Genomic DNA, 13067 nt, shown 5'->3' on the forward strand with positions numbered 1-13067 from the left:
CACATCTTCAGCCCTTCCAATTAATTATTTAGAAGACTTCATATCTTTTCTCGCTGGGAGAACCAAGTTGGAGCAAAAATGGTGTCAGTGCTTTGGAATACTCATGTGACATAAATCACTATTTATTTGGGGCCACTGGTCATTTGTGAACCTGTTCATCTATGCTATCTGTGCTGACTTTGAAAGAGCCATCATGATTTTTTTCCCAGTTTTCATGATTAGATCACATCATGAAAATTCTTTTTCACTTACACTTATATTTTGAACTTTAGTCTACATATAAAGAGGCACAGAAAAGTCTAAAATATGAGTAAGAAAGATTAAAAAATAAAAAGACAATGTCTTGTGAATTTTTAAGATAGCCACTAGCCACCTCTCTCATGCTAGAAGTTTGGTTATGTTCCTCTCTTAGAGGTACTCCTGCTGTTCTTTACTTCTTGACAAATTACGAGTTGTCATCCTATTGTAAATAACAGTTGGGGGAATATTTAATGAAAAATCTCATGGGCCGAGCAAAGCATCACATTATTAATTTGTCAGAAATGCTATTACTTAGACAACCAATCTAAAATTTGTAGCTTTTATTTCACAGTATTAGAGCGACTCACACCGAGAAGGACTGAGCAATATCAGAAAAGGTACTGGGAAAACTCCACCAAAGTAAATTTTTTTGTATGACCAATAATATTTCAATTTATTTTTTTTGATAATAAGAAAGCAGTAAAGATTAAAAAAGCAAAAAATACTTTTGAAAGGAATTTTCAGTTAGAAATCCAAATCTCTCATTCATGTTTCTGATTTTAGTTCATTCAGTCATATAAAACTGTGGTACTTAACCTGCAAAAAAAAAAAAATAGCAAAGAGATTTCAGTATGGTTCTGGTTATCCCACTTCCATAAAATCAAATATGTCTATACAACCAGAGATATGAAAAATTGTGCTCTAGATGTGTAATATGATTTGTAATGTCTTCTGCTGTCATATATAACAAATTAGAATAAAAAATCAAATATGTTTATTTTCTATAAAGTGTATTTTTAGGCAAAAAAAGAAAAAAAAAAACATGCTTAAACTTAACAGAAAGATATGACTAGATAGGAATTAAATTTGCCAAAAAAGAATGATCTAGGATTTTTAATATATCAAGTGGTGCTTGCATTTCAAAACATCTTGTTTACTATAAACATAAACATTTTCAATTAAAATTAAATAAATACATTTAAAATTTAAAAAATTAACAAGTATATTTCTTAATTTCAATAAAAATTACTTTCTTTCTTTATGTTCATCAAACATTTATGGGTGGTTCTGCTAGATGTTCTTTTGCATCAAGGCACACATCCAGGAAGCCACGAACCTGACCCTTTCCAATAAATGAACTGACTCTTTTCCATGAGAGCTCAGTAAGAAAGGCAAAGGGAAGAGTAAAATAGAACTTCTCAGCTCTTCTCAGGATACCAAAACATCCGTGGCATACAGAGTCAGGAAGACATAAAGCCATGAGAATTATCAGTCTTGCCTTATATTGTATTCAATATTTATAACACACCATCAGAGTGTAAAGATTCCTATGGATATTTAATCTTTGCTTTTTATGGACTGGGATAAATATATATTCTCTTATAAAAAGGCAGTTGGAAACAACATCTACATCTTGATTGTGACAGCATGACATGCATTGGGAGAAGTTTTCTGTACTTTGTTTACGACTTGCTTGTGACTCATAAACTATTTCAAACAAACATAAAATCTACTCAAAAGTATAATCATGTACCACTCCATGATGTTTTGGGCAAGGACGGACCACACATGTGATGGTGGTTCTACAAGATCTTATCTCCTGGAGATATCATAGCCATCTTGCTAGTGTCTGTACACTCTCTGACATTTATAAGATGACATGGACTAATGGTGCATTTCTAGATGTCATGGCCTTCCTTAAGCAGAGCATGATTGTGCTAGTAACTTTCCTCATAAGCCTTTCAATATGTGACCATTTGTAATTTTAATAGTGACGATTAACTATCTCAAGGTAGGTAAACTAGAGTCAAAGTAGATCCTCTCAAAAAAGTTTGGAAAAGGGCAGTCTAGTTTTACATGGATTAAACAAACAGAATTACATTGAACATTGGTAAATTCAGAAAGCAGGATAACCTGTCTTTTACTTTTTTTTTAATTTTATTTTTTTAGACTATAAAAACTTCCTCTTTAATCAAGGTTTTTAACATTGAACAGATTTCTCAAATAAAATGGAAAATTTTCAATACATTGAAACATAAATCCATAAGTCACCATACATACAACACCCAGCAGGAAAAAACTAAAACGGCAAGTTCACACAATCCCTGTAACAGCCGTGGTCTGATTCTTAGATGCTCCCTCCATCTGCCAAGTGTGTTCTGCTGGATACAGAGCACACTGTGGCTTCTGGGGACCAACCCAGCTAAGGCTGTGGTCCACAGAGCACTCATCTGGCAGGGCAGCAGTGGCTCTATTCCACAAGCAAAGTAGTTACCAGCACATTCAAACAGTGGATTGAATATCCTTTAAATATCAAAGTGGAAAACAAGAAGGCAACATAATCACATTATCAAAAAGATGTCAGAAAGTAAGGACAGCTGGGTAAAGCTCAAGGCTGCAAAGTGGCTCGCCAGCTTCATTTCTTTGGCTTCTTGGGTAGTGGCCGAGGGAACAGCAAGATGTGAGGTTCTGGTTCATGGATCATATAATGAACCCATCCCTGACTCTGCAGAACTCCAAGATTCCTCCATTCAGATTCAGACATCAAATGGGTTTTAGGGACCAGTTTGGCTATGTCCTTGGGCAACATGACATGCAAGTACTCGAATTCCTGGTCGCCGTATTTGTCCGAATAGTAAATTTGTTTGTGCGACTTGATCGCTCTGCCTGTGGGCCTCCAACACGGCGCCGCCAACCTCTAAACAACTCCCAGCAGCACGCGCCACCTGTCTTTTACTTTAATGTTTAATTAAAAACTACCATTTCAAAACTAATGATCTTTACATGAAATTCTACAAAGTTAAAAGGGAGAACTGTCAAACAATACATAAAACACATATTGTAAGATACCTTTTTTTATATTGTATCTAATACTTTATAATATCCTTTTCATGTGAGAGAAGAGAAAAAGAAATTAAAAATTATATGGCTGGAGCAAAAAAAAACAGTAATAATAATGGCACCTTCTCTTATCATTTTTTTCCTTTTTATTGTTCAATGTGGACTTTTACTCTACATCCTCTCTGAAGAAAAGCTAAGTTAAAGTGAAGTAAGCTTTGACTGTTTTCTATTCTTTCTGAGGTTGTTCTGCATTTTGTAACTTTGTAGCAATTATAAACACCAGTACCACTTTGACAAAATACCCCCAAATAAGGATTTTACTTGAAGAAGGACAGTTTTATGCCGGATGAGGGATCACTGTTTTTTTTTTTTAATATGGAAATTGAACCCTGAGAAGCTTTGACACTGAGTTACACCCCCAGTTTTTATTTTTTATTTTGAGACAGGGCCTCACTAAGTTGCTGAGGGCCTAAGTTACTGAGGCTGGCCTCAAACTTGCAACCCTCCAGCCTCAGTCTCCTGTGTCATGGGGATCACAGGTGTGCATGACCACACCCAGCAAACGGCCCCTTTTAATTGAGATGCTTACTATCGTGTCCTATAGTGAAAGAAACTCACCCCCCCACACACACACACACAAAATAAGTCAAAACACTGTGGCTGTATTTGCTTCTATATTTAATAAATTGGTTTACTCTTTTTCCTTTTAGAAACTTTACATCTAAGTTTATCATAGGTCAAATGAAATGTTCACTCTGGACTTTTACTAAAAATATTTTCTACATAAAAAGTTTAAACACGTATAAACAAAGGTCTATAATGTAATGTCAATAAGTTATTCAAAAAATATTTTGATAAAAAAACTTTTACTCCAAATCAATAATTCATCAAAATGGATCAGATGGAGCAATTGTGTATGTATATCCTCCAAGAAGAGTAGAAACATAAACTTCTTAACCCTTTAATATAAAGAGGCTAAGTAGGAAAAATAAGGGGCTGGGGATGTGGCTCAAGCGGTAGCACGCTCGCCTGGCATGTGTGCGGCCCGGGTTCGATCCTCAGCACCACATACAAACAAAGATGTTGTGTCCACCAAAAACTAAAAAATAAATATTAAAAAATTCTCTCTCTCTCTCTCTCTCTCTCTCTCTCTCTCTCTTAAAAAAAAGAAAAAATAAAATAAAGATAATGGAAGACCTTCTCTTTCAGCTCTGACCACTGAAGACCTTGATGGTCATCACTTCTATTCTTACAGCAAAAAAGGCTGAGACAATTGAAGAGCGACTATCTTTCTAGGATCCTTCAGAGAACTCTGAGCAAACTGCCACCCCAAATTTGTACACACAGCCAAATGCAGAGAGCTCCAACTCAGACTTGGCTTTCTTAAATGGAGGCCACTGGAGCCATAAACGGGGGGGTGGGGGGGTGGGGGGGTGGGGTGCACATGAATCAAGGCTTTGACAAATGGCGGAAGGCTTCACTCCTGAGAGTGCAGAAGCCCACGGTGGTAGTCCCAGGGCCTCCTCGGATTCCCCAGCTCACTCTCCCAAAGGGGAGACAAACTTGATCAGAGACTCGTCCTATTAGGGAGCAAAAGACATTTCTCCCACTCACCTCCCTCTGGTCTTCCTGCCTCATGATACAGGGAGAAAAACAGCCAAGAAATAGATTTGAAGGTCATGGTTCTGGGACACAAGCCCTTCAAAGACTGAGATAGACCCCTAAGACTTGGAACACTGTCCCCTGCATCCTGCCACCATAAATAAATGCAGACAATCCAGACTTTTGATGATTCAAAGTTTTTTTATCTTTAAGATAGTACAGGAATGATCCACAACCAGGGAAAAGCCATACTTTGGGTTTTGAAATTAAATCCTGGGTAGGTAGAAGTCCATTTATTAATAGATATATGTATGTAATTTATGTCTGCTAAAAAATTAGTGAATTTTTTACTCTGTTAGTAAATTAAAGAAAAGAGAAAGCAGGAAGAAAATGAGAAGGGAAAGAAGAGCTCTTGCAAATCACAGTCAGAGTGGTAGAATTTTATTTCTGTAAGTCTGCGCAAATTACAAATCTCCCCCAAATAAAGCAGCAGAAAAAGACAGTGAATGGGGAAAGAAGAACTGGCAGGGGGGTCAGGGCAGGGAGATGAGTGGGGGAGAGGAAGGAGACTGATGGGGAGGGGAGGGACAGTGGGATGGAACTGACCAAGTTAGGCTCTGTGCACGTGTGCGTCTGCCCCAGTGCGTTTCATCTTTAGGAATGTCTATAAAGCACTAATTTTAAAAAACTACAAATCAATAGAAGGATGATCCACAGAGCAGAGGAAGGACAACAGGGGAGGGAGAACGTGAAGGGGTTGAAGTGGAGCCGTCTATATCCCATGCAGGCATGGTCACGTCAAAATGAACCACGATATTAGGCGTGACTGTAATTTTCTAATAAAAACATTAAAAAGAAAGTGAAAAACAAGATTAGAAAATTACAGGATCAATACACCATTTGAACATATAAATAGATGACCCAGAAAAAGAAAACAGAGGTGGAAGAGAGAACAGAGAAAATAGAAGTTAAATAATGAATAGAAAATTATAATAATTTAGAGATATTTCCTAGAAATGAAAGACATCTGTTCTTTGGTTGAAAAAAAATCATAAAGTTTTTGAAAAACAAATACACCAAGAAATATTATCATGAACCTTTCAACACTAGGAAAAGAGAACTGCCTAAAAATTCTGAAAAGGACAAAGGCAGGTTACATGGACGAGATTTGTGGTGGGCATTACTCTGTGTGTGTGTGTGTGTGTGTGTGTGTGTGTGTGTGTGTGTGTGAATGCACACGGATACCAGGGGACCCACCCTGCTCCCAGCACATCAGCACTGCATAGGACATTGAACAAGTTTAATTAAAGAGCTAAAGGTAGCAGGAAAAAAATTGCAACGGTATAAGAAATTTTTAATATTTTTGCAATGAAAACTTGATATCAAGACATAAAGCCAGCACATACTAAGACTTTACTACCAGAAAAAAATATGCAGCAAAAGGAAATTAACAAGATGCAGTTGTTCATATTTCAATTTGAGAGAAAAAAAAATTCTTAAAAATCCAATAATATTCATATCAATCTAACGCTAAGAAAGTAAGTTCTTGTACGTCTACTAGGTAGAAAATGTATTGGTACAATGCAATTTGACACTCTATATTAGAAACCTTGTGGCATAAAACCACTGTTAATTTTTTGTTTATGGTTCTGGGGATCGAACCCAGGGCCTCACATGTGCTAAGCCTGTCCGTACTCTAGCTCTGAGCTATATTCCCAACTCTATCTTGTATAGATTGTGATGGACTCTAAATTGTGTCCCCCTAAAACACAGAGGTTGAATTGCCAGAGTGAGTGTCTTGGAGACAGGACCCTTAAGAGTTAACTGAGGTAGAACTAGGTCATGGGGCGGCTAACCTCCAGAAAGGAGAGGAGGACACGGCCTGCTCACACAGATCACAGCCACCTGCTGCCCAGAGAGAAACCTCACCCACAGGCCTCAGGGAAACTCCCCTGACCACCCTTGACCTGTGACCTCCAGACCTGTGAGAAAATGAGTGTCCCCTGTTGAGTGGCGGCCTGCCGTGTTTTGTAGGGCGGCCCTGGCCAGCCAAGAGAGCTTTGCTCCTTCGATGGCTGTTGTTCTTCTCCATCCACCTCGCCGTTTCAGAGGTGCTCCCGTCAAGTCTTCAGGGACGGGGTTGCCTCCCCACCTGGTTCGGCCTGCTGTGAACCACCCCTAGGTCTTCTGAGGGCTAGTCGGAGTTCACCCGGGAAGCGGAGCCCACGGGACACAGTGGATAGACGAGGCATGGGCAGGTGGTCACGGAGGCCACGTCTGACAACCTGCCCACGGCCAGCTGCAGGCTCGGGACAGCCGGTGCTCTAAGTCAGTGGAGAACAGAGGACCAGGAGCTCTGCATCCAAGGACGGAGACAGATGTCCCAGCTCAGAGAGAGGACTTGCCTGCCCCCTCCTCTCTGTTCTGTCCAGAAGGCTTGGACGATGCCCACCCTCGTTGAGGGTTTTGTTTTTATTTGGTCCACTAGATGACAACTCTCGTATTGAACAAAAGCGCCATCGCGGGCACACTCAGAATCATGTTTTACCTGCCATCAGGGCTTTCCTGAACCCAGTCCCCTTGACACACAGAACGCAGTCTCACCTGCTGGGGTTGAGGTGATTTTTGCAGATAATATTTCTAAGGTACCTGGCACAGGATCTAGACCAAAATATGTGCTCAGTGAATAGTGGTTGTGATATTGTGACTCTTACAAATCATTCCCCGTGTAGATTGAAGCCGGTGACCATAGCTCCTCTTGGGTTCCAGTGTGCTGAAATGAACCCGGATACCTTTGTATTCAAGGGCACAAAGCCACTGACCTCTGGAATCCCCAGGGGAGTTCAGAAGCATGTGAGGAGAGTACCATGACCCAAAGAAAACAGAGTCTAACAGGAGTTAGAACCTGGAAAAACTGAGTGAAATTCAAATACAGTTACAGAAGGGATGTGGGCAGTGTGCCTGGCATTTCCACATGTAACTAATACGGGGAAAGTCCTTGCTCAGACACTGTGGCCAGCCCTGCACTGCTGCTACCCCTGGTCTCACTCCAGCTTTGTCCATGCTGCAAGGTCAGCATGCAAGTGCTCAGTGCTCCATGGACACCACACTGCCCCCAACTCACTACAGCAAGAACCCCAGAGACCTTCCTTCTGCCTCCTCCTCCCTGTCCAGGCCTGGTCTGCAGTCGGCCTGCTCCGGCCCTGCTGGTGACCAGAGCTGTTGCTCAAGAGGGAAGCCAGTCTTTGTTGTCACCCTCCAGGACCAGTGGCGGCCAGCGCTCTCACTCCCGGCACCTCCCTTCCTTCCAGAGAACATGGTTATCTGTTTATTTTGCACTTTGTATTTTCATTTTATTATTCAAGGGAACAGCACCCTTTCATCATCCCCAGACCCAGCAAATTAATAAGACACACAGAGAGTCACGAAGCATCTCTACTTGGCCCACTCCCTTTACCAACTATGGCCACATGTTTTATGCCTTGGATCCTCTGACTTCCTACAAAGAGCATTTTCCTTAGATGACATGTGAAGAAAGAGTAGAAAAACCAGAACCCACCAGAATGCCCTGCTCAGCGAGGCCTCTGTATGGCCAAGGACCTCCCTGCTCCTCAGGAGGGAGACGGTGTCATGGGTTGGCCTGATTGTTTTCTCTGTGCAGAGTGGGAACCGCTGGTCTTGTCTTCCCATTCAGCTGCTCTTTTCTACCACATTTGCCACCCTCCAATTGCATTACCAGTTTGGATGTTTTATAGCACGGCAGGGATCCTTCCCTCCTCCAGGCTGGGTGGTTTTGCCCTTCTTGTGTGACACTCTTGAGTTCCCAGAATTGGGTTGGGGTGATTTCCTATAATTCTATTACAGTAAAGCGAATGTTTCAAAAGTCTCTGTGTCCAGTAGATTTCCTTGTTTATGGAATGGGACTATGTTTCTGGGGCCTGCATACAGACCACAGGGAGAAGCTGGCAGGCTGGGGTGTGTTTCAAAGTGTACTTGAAACCACCAGGTAAAGACACTGTGGGTTTGGGTTTCTTTTTTTTCCCAGTTTGTCAACATTACCTGAAAATATAGTAGAGAATGTTATTTTCCATTAAAACAAACATGAATACACAATGGAATCAAAATCAAAACTCAAGAGGACTTTTAAAATAGAGTCATGATTGTTAACAAATGTCATTTGTGGTTGGCTAAATACTTCTGATCATTTTGATAAAAACAGCGTTGGAAATTAGCCCTTATTAAGAAATAAAATCACAAATTTTCTGCCCTCAGATTCCCGGGTCCAGATTCAACCATTTGTCTTTAAGGGGGGCTGGAGGGGAAAGTTCAGGAAGCGATTGCGCTATCGCGGCATCACAGATGAACAAAGTTGTTTCCTCACGTTGTTGATTTAAGCCTGGGAGTGGATTTTTGTTTCGCTTTCATCAATAGTGCCTCAGGGCAGAATTCAAATGAATGTTGAGAAAATGCTTAATTATTTCTCTCTTTGGTTCTCACACTTACTCGGCCAAAATCAAACAGCATTTGTAAAGCCTTTATGTATTCTGCTCTGATTGAGGTGTGTTGTTTTTGTGATAAGCATTAAATAGCATAATTTGTAAGTTGTCTGTAAATAAACAGTTGAAGAAAGAAAAATCATGAATTCATTTCCAATTAGACCAGAAATGACTCACAGAAGAGGTGAAGACGACAAGGTTGACCTTGAAACAGAATGACATGTGAAAGACACCAGTGAGAGACAGCACCAGGAGATGGTGGAGGAAGCCGGCAGGGGGTGGGGGGCGTATTGCGGGTGCAGAAGGGGTGACAGGAAGATGGGCCCACCCTGCGGGAGGAGGAAGAGAACCAACTTTGGCTGCAGCCCTGCTGCCCCGGGTCTTCCTGCAGTGCTGTGGGTCTGCTCTGGAGAGGGTGCTCTTCCCATCAGGACCGCGAGGTCCAGAGCCGCTCAGCAGAACTCAGGCTGCGTGGGCCGTGGTGGGGAAGGGTGCACTCTGAGGAAGGAAGTCCTTCTGGTTGTCCTCGTGATGAGTGGTTCTGGGACGCAGGTCCCATAAGCTCCGCCAGCTTCCTCCTGGGAATCGCCAGCGAGGCCCTGTGGACTCTTGGTTTGGTGCCCTCTGCTGCTCTTGGTCTGACCCTCATTCCCCAGCAGCCTGTCAACCAGAGAGGCAGGTGCCTTCTCTCCACAGGGGCCCTTTCCCACAGGGTCCCTGATGGGTGATTGTGAGTTGCATGATGCACCTGTGAGTCTCAACATTCTAGGATAAAAAAATGTGTTCATGGGTGAAGTGAATTATCGAATTAAATTTTAGCTTTCAGCCCACAAAGTAATATGAGTTAAAGATATTTCTAAAACTTTAAAAATATCAGGAATAAGAATAAATAAATTAATAACCCAGACCAGGGATATAATTTTAATATCATACTGTCTAGCTGCTTAAGGCTGATAAATACCAGTATTCCCACTTAGAGAAACTATGGAATATCACTGGTTATGAATATAAATGTTAAGATATGGGGATAAAATCACTAAAATTTTGATGCCTCTTCCCCTGTCAAGTCAGTGTATCAGAACTTGGCCATAGAAAGTCATGCCAGATGCCACTTCCTGAGAGAGGCCTTCCCCAGCTGCCCTGGAGGGCAGTTTGGAGACACCATGCTGCTGGATCCCCTCAGCAGAATGGCAGTGCTTAGCATGGATCAACTCACCGGTGTAATCATCTAAAGGTCATACAAACTAAGTGGCTTTATTAGCATCGGGAATTTGCAGATAAGGAAACTGAGAAACCCAAAGAGAAGTGAGTACCTTCAAGTCAGCTGCCAGCCACACAGTACAAGAGGCCCCACAGGTGCCTGGTGTCAAAGCCCCAGAGATCCTGACCTGCCTTCTCCTGGTCTAACCCCTCTCACCCCTAAAGCTTCCCTTACCAGCCCTCCAGGCCCTCTCTCGCCCTGTCCACCCCTGCCCTGCTGTTCTTCCTTCACTGTGGCCCCAGGTCCTGCAAGAGAGGGAACACGCACTGAGTGGAGGTGCCAAGAGGGTTTAAGAAGGGACTTTTGGAGAGCTGTAGACAAAGTCCAGGAAACCTGGGGGATTGTGAGGGACTCACAGTGGGAGGCCTGGCCACCATCAGACCTGAGGGCCCCAGGGAGGAAAAGGGGCTTCAGGACCCTAGGAGGGGAAGGAGGAACTGCCCCCACGCTCTCCTCCCCCAGATCTGCCAGCGACTGTCTGTTGTGATTTCCCTGCTCAGTCAGCAAGAGGGTCAGCAGGAGGGTCAGCAAACAGTGAAGCCAAAATGTTTTTATCCAGAAGGAGAGTTCTCTCCCGCACAACGTTAACATTTAGCCTGTTCTTTCTACCAGTTTTAATTAGCCCTTTGTTACCCAATTCCCTTGGTGTCCTCCCTGAATCCCAAGTTCCCCATGCAGCAAGGGTATTTTTTTGAGACATCAAACACACATGACAATGGCTTCAAGCCGATGACATTGCAGAGGACAGAGACACTGAATCCACAATGAGACATTCCATGTTCCTGAGCGAACAGATAGTCTTCTCTGCATTGCTCACTCTGGAGATCGGAGAACATACATATCAAACAGAAAACACCTCTTCCTTTGAGTATAATCTAAACTCTGCCTTGCTGGATCAATGTTTCCAGTGGCACAAATCATCCTCAAGCATGAAGAATAATTACTGGCTCAGAAAGGATGAGGCAGCTACTGGGAAGAGCATGGGGATTTCCGCATGCACACTCTCTCCACCCATTTTGACCTTGTGACACGTGTTCAGGGACCACTTTCATTTGGGTTTGCAGTTGACAAGTTCTCATCACAAAGCTACCTCTGAACAGTCCAAGCCTTTTTAAATATATCTTGCATAAGATCCAAGTGTTAGGCCATCGTAGTGACCATCAAGGCTTACCATTTTGGTGAACCACGTCATGGAATGGCTTCAGTGACAGGGACAAACCAACCAGAATAAACCAGAGCCCCTGACTCTGTCATTTAAACGCTTTCTCCTTGGTCACTGATGGTTGCTTAAGACTGAGTGTAGTTTGCTTGCTCGCAGAGGGTTTTAAGAAAGTGTGCAATTGGCTTTTGTATGTGAAAAGAAAACCCCTAACAGGCTCTCCATCAAAAGCAGCCTTGAGGGGAAAAGATTTCCTATTTTTCTTTCAAAAGTTAATGGACAGAAGTTTGAGATCCCTACAGAACGTACCTAGTTCTCTGGCATCCAGAACTCTCAGAGGGATGCACCTGGGGAAACCCTGATCCCTGACTACAAGACTTTTAACTCATGAAAGATGGAGACACAGAGGTCTCCAGACCCTCACCAGCTTCCGCACGGCTAGCTCAGCTCTGCGGATCTGGAGTCTCGCTGTGTGAGTTGGCTTTTGCAGTATCCCTTGCTCTGCTGAATCTGCTTCTCACCGCAGCTGTCCTTTCCTGCCTTCTAGGTCATGGCTTCGGTGCCTCCAAGATGTCGCGTGCCCAGACGTTTCCCAGCTATGCTCCTGAACAGAGCGAGGAGACCCAGCAGCCCTTGTCGCGGTCCAGCAGCTACGGCTTCAGCTACAGCGCCAGCCTCATCCAATGACACCCAGTGGCCACGGTGACAGTCTGCCCTGGACCTGCCTGAGGGTCACTGCGCCCTCCGCCTCCTGGAAGACCACCTGCAGAACCAATTGACGAGGGCCAGGTCTCACCCAATCCCATGGGAAGGTTAAAAACTGGAGTTCGCTTCCTTGATTCAGCGGTTAAGTCCTTTATTTATTGAATTTCTATGGGGGAATCTGTGTTTTACAAAAATAGAATCCAAATCGTATGAAGAGTCATTTAAGCAAAATTCTTTGGGTCTGACAGTAGCAGAAGCCTGGTCCCTGGGGGACAGCACCCGCACTGGGCTGTGCCTGGGAACGGGCCCCTCCAGTGCCTGATTCAGTCCTCCTGTCTGAGCACAGGGTCTGTCCTTGGACATAGCCATGACCCACTCCGAGCTCTGTGGCAGGGACAAATCCAGTGAGCTCCACAAATGGCATCTTAACTCTAAGTTAACACAGAACTAAGTCCAATGACAATAAGGGAAGGTGAAATCAGAGCACTCTCTCTTGAGCAGGGCCCTGTGGCTCGTGTGTGTGTGTGTGTGTGTGTGTGTGTGTGTAGACAACTATAGATATGGATATCACTATATCCATCTATCTACCACAAGTACATATCCGACATGCGAGGGTGACAGGATATGCTCACTTAAATTGTTGAAAACTACGATTCGTTGCATTAAAACTCAGATCGTTATATTGAATAGCTATTTCTAAAATAGTGCTATTTAAACACAGCTTCTCCTTAGCAACAGTCTTTAAGTAGTCCAGTCTGCTCCT

The 13067-nt window shown here is 43.0% G+C and overlaps 1 pseudogene; it reads right to left on the bottom strand.

Annotated features, from left to right (window-relative positions):
* Positions 1 to 1786: 1786 nt before the first annotated feature.
* On the bottom strand, positions 1787 to 11632 carry LOC144369521 (cyclin-dependent kinases regulatory subunit 1 pseudogene; annotated as a pseudogene).
* Positions 11633 to 13067: the final 1435 nt, after the last annotated feature.

This window comes from Ictidomys tridecemlineatus, chromosome 12 (genome assembly GCF_052094955.1).
Source record: "Ictidomys tridecemlineatus isolate mIctTri1 chromosome 12, mIctTri1.hap1, whole genome shotgun sequence".
Classification (NCBI taxonomy): Eukaryota; Metazoa; Chordata; class Mammalia; order Rodentia; family Sciuridae; genus Ictidomys; species Ictidomys tridecemlineatus.